Source organism: Zophobas morio, unplaced genomic scaffold (assembly GCF_036711695.1).
Source record: "Zophobas morio isolate AGI-343-1 ecotype UQ-CSIRO unplaced genomic scaffold, CSIRO_AGI_Zmor_V1 ptg000436l, whole genome shotgun sequence".
Classification (NCBI taxonomy): Eukaryota; Metazoa; Arthropoda; class Insecta; order Coleoptera; family Tenebrionidae; genus Zophobas; species Zophobas morio.
In genome coordinates, this window is record NW_026972539.1 from 1 (window position 1) to 4,436 (window position 4,436).

Sequence of the window (4,436 nt, forward strand, 5' to 3'; positions counted from 1 at the left end):
GGAATTTGTTTTACATTAAAAACAAAGTAATAAACCAAGTCATGGGTGCATAACTAATGATTAGACTAAATATAGCTAATTAAAAACTTTTGTGAGCAATTAACTGTAACTTATAAAAACATTACTTCAGCAGTAACCTACCGCTTCTTTGAGACGAGAGTTCACTATTTAGGCGGAGGGAAATGTTACAATAATAACTTGAGAACAACCCTTCACTTTTTTTATTGAGAACTTACCCGAGCGCACCCAAATTTCGAAAGTAAGATAACAGTCTTTGTATGTTGTGTTATCACTTTCAAAAATCAGAAAACCCTTCCTTGCCCACCCCTGTTTTTCTTAAAACTTAACTCTCAGCTGTGTAGACGGGTTCAAAATAGAAGTACTGACAGTTATATTTAATCTCGTGAGCTTTCGTTTAGAGTCATATATATATATTGTTTTTATACCCAACACCCCGCAAACCTCATAGAAGTGTCGTTACTATTTAGTGCGTTACAATAACCCATATTGTACTAGAAAGCGCCCAAACCTTGCCTGAGAGTTTGAGTATTCTAAGTTTACTCGATCAAAACCAGAAGAGACATCCCTCTTCCCCCAACAGTCATAAAAAACCTGCAACTCTTTAACAGCTTTTCCCTCCTTAAAAAGTTGAATATGTAGTATATATATACTTTAAGCTTTAAAGGTGGTGGTTTATTTGAATTCTAGGTTATCGGCTCTTCGCTCTTCTTTGCAATGACTAACAGAGTTTTAATGTGAGCCCTGTTTCTGTGACGACTTTTCTCTATTTACCTTATTGCGTTGTATCAGTAGTACAAATTTAACTCTTAGTTTAGACTGCAGGCTTTTAAAAAAATGGGTCATAAACATATTAACCCTTTTATCCAATTATCTTTCTCTGTCGAGAAGTTTATTCAAACAAGAAACACTTGCTATTTTAATGGTGTTTAATGAGGAGTTCAAGGTTGTATAGCCTAATTATTCAAGCGTTTTGTTAGCTGTCTGTCACTCATAAATGTTAGGCTTTGCACCCCCTGTGTGCTGGATTAGACCTAACTAAAGTTTTGCTTATTAATATTATGTAAAGTTTCAAGTAAAACTTTATAATACTTTCCAGTTAGTTGCATGGTATCAAAACTATGAAAGGCAAAAGGTTTATATAGATACGAGTTGGGGAGACGTAACTAGTATGTGCACTTTTATTTATTAACCCTTTCTGACCTTTAACTTTATAGTTTAAAGATGGCTTTAGAGTTATAGTGGGTACTGAGCAATACAAGTTACTTGAAGAAGCCTTCAAAGCAGTTTGTATAATAACTCGATTATATATTATTGGATAACGTTTAATAAATAATTACAGGCCGTTATGGAAGTTGCATTCCATGTAAAAAACTCTGAACCGAAATATGGGAAACCTCTAAGGGCTGAACAGGCGAAGTATGTTATAACGCTGGTCTCCGCAATTCCTTCCAACTACACCGCCTTTTGTTTGGAAAAACTGTTGAAAACGGAGTTCGAGAAAACTATCAACCTACAAATTTTTAGGTTAGTCAGCTCTTTTGTTTCATATTTTCCGACGTGGTGTGTTACAAATGCTGTAAATCACCTTAAAGTTTATAAACTTTTCTTGTCAAGGAACCGCTAGTCAGTATCTCTAACATATAGTTTATCTTGGCCTAGCTTATTATGATATCTGCTTAGCCTTTAACTATGTATTACTTTTCGAACTAGTATTTCCGTTGATCTTGAGGAAACTTTACACAGCGAAGCTGAGTATCCGCAACGTATAGAATTCTGCCCTCCAGAGAACTATTCTTTGGAACTCATGAGTTCCACAGAGAAAATAACTTTTTCTTGCGGTAAATTGTAACACCACGTGGTATACCTGCGGGGTTTACTACATTGTCTATAGAGAGTCTTAATTTCGAAAATCTTTTTTTCCGGTGGATTCCGGACGAGGGGCGACTCAGAACATCTGCAAAGTTCTCGAATTTATAACGATTATCTTTTTTTAACACTTTATTACTGGTATTTGTATTCGTCTGTTGCCCACACAATTCATGTATACCTTAAAATGTATACTAAATATTTCTCCTACGAGTGTCGGTAGTTGTGGTAATAACAATGCCCCCTCTTAACGACAGTTACTTACTAATACTTTGCAAATATAACGCCAACTGTGTTATTGTTCCATTTATAAGTTAAAGGACGCGGGTTCATCGAATCGATAATATTTTTTATTGCGCTTCTTTTTTTCTTTTGTTTCAGCCTCTCCCTTATTTGAAGCAAACGTTATAGTTTTCTTTAAGGAGGACTGTGAGTATCCCCTCAAACTGGATGTCTTTCCAGTTGTTTTTGATCCAAATTTTAGTCTGAAGGATAAATACTTTGTATTGATCTTTTCTTTTTACTTTAATATAAATTTCATAAACGTTATCGTATCTTTAATTTTTAAATTATCTATAAAAGTTCCCTTGCAACTTTGTCTCTATTGATGTAGATTTAATATTAGCTTGGTGTTAGCTGGAGTCCAGTGATGAGTTCATCTCCTTCTGAAAAGTCTTTGAACGTATTTGTTAGATCTTTTATCCTGACTAGTATTCTCTGCGAGTCGACGGTTATTTTTGTCAGTTGCAACTATTTATTAGAGTCTTGATAACTATATTTCTTTCTACAGCTTTTTGGAGTGGTACAGTGCACTCTATACATCTTATACTATTGCTCACTTGCTTTTACTTGCTAGTCTTGTTTCGCTTATCCTACGAGATCTTGGCTATATGATTGGGTAACCTCATTATACATAGTGATGATCATCAAAAGTTTTATCACTATTTTTATTTGCAGGAGCTTCAGAAAGAGAATGCAGAGCGTTTTACTGCACTGCTTCATATTTTAAGGGAGAGAGAACTCTCCGTTGTTGTGGCTGAAAAAGTAAATAACTCCTATGGAGTTCACTACGGTCCGTTTTATTACTAATTTCGTTCTGCCCTTATAAGTGACGTTCAATATTAGTTGTGATGCCGTCCCCTCACAACTTCAAGTTCCTTATTAAAGTATGGAGCCATGCTTTATTAGTGGACTGTACGTCACATGATAACAGTGCTTTCCCTTCCTTGCCACTGGAAGGCTTTAGTCACCAGGGAATTTGCTTTAAATAAACAACTTATTGCGGAGCCGTCCTCCTCGTCTGGGCAATATAAAAACTACGTGCTAAACCAGTTGTCAACTGTATGTTATTCCATACTTATCTTAAAACATCTAAATTTTCCTTTATTTGGTGTAAGCTTCGAATAGATAGCGAGTTCAACCCGCTGGCGTATTCCTCTTACATTCCTCCCTTCTCTTTGGAAACAGGTCTTCATTATAATACTAATTTATTATACATCGCAGCATAAAGTTAAGGGTTTGCTTAAACTCACAGAACAGCAGAAAAACAGTGAAATATTCCAGCTATTCATTGATAGTAATAAGCCAAATAAACGGCGACGAGGTAGAAAGCCAACAATGATAGAGAAAAACTAAATTCACACTATCCACAGTGAGGTTTGATAGGTGTTTCCAGTAGATCTCTAAATTATAACTGATAAAGTTACATAATATTGATTTTAGCTTTTTCCTTTCTATGAAAAAATTATTTTTTAACCATAAATATACACCTCGCATATATATATATATATGAGATTAACTATAAGTCATAGAAGTGAGGGTAAAACACGTGTTACAAAGTTTAATATAAAGTTTTCGCTGAGGTTTAGTTTAAAGCACATTCAAAATCTACTTAACTTCAACCCTCTCCTTGCAAGTAATAATTTTACGTTACATAACTAATATTGCAGGAGTTTCTTTAATAATAAGGTATTTTCTTGCAAATTTCCATATATAAATTAGTCTTATAACTAATCTATACGTAATTTTATTCTGTTACAGAGGATATATGAGTTTTTATTCGTATCTGAACCCCCATAATTATGGCCACATCCCTAACAATCGCTCTCTTTGTTAGTTTCCTACTACACTACTGCGCTATCTTTATTAAAAATATCCAAGCAAGTTCTCGGTTTGACAGTAGAATTCATTGTCATATCTAACAAACCTAAAGCCGAAACCAGAAATAAAACAATACTTATTTTTATCACATTAATTTTGGTGTTAACTCTGATAAATCACTTGTTCATACCACGTGATACCTTGTACATGCGCCAATATACCACATGGATGTTTACGTATCGTTGCACATGTTTCTGTCCCGCGCTTTGGGTTACCTTTTACTCTCCCCGATTACTCTTCCTCTCTTTCTTCTTCATTATGCAACTCTTAGTAAAAGATGACGAGCGTACTCGTTGCTTTATCAAAAAAAAATACTTGCATTTGACAAGTTCAGTTTCTTGCATAATTTAGCTACTAAAACAGATGAAAAGTTAGTCTTGTAGACCTAC

The 4,436-nt window shown here is 34.6% G+C and overlaps 1 long non-coding RNA gene across 1 annotated transcript; it reads left to right on the forward strand.

Moving 5' to 3' along the window:
• The first annotated feature begins 2,696 nt into the window (after window positions 1–2,696).
• LOC135120897 (uncharacterized) lies at window positions 2,697–3,542 on the forward strand. The gene is made up of 6 exons (XR_010278783.1): window positions 2,697–2,785; window positions 2,845–2,959; window positions 3,013–3,053; window positions 3,127–3,228; window positions 3,285–3,354; window positions 3,422–3,542. It is a non-coding gene; the product is annotated as an uncharacterized LOC135120897 (long non-coding RNA).
• Window positions 3,543–4,436: the final 894 nt, after the last annotated feature.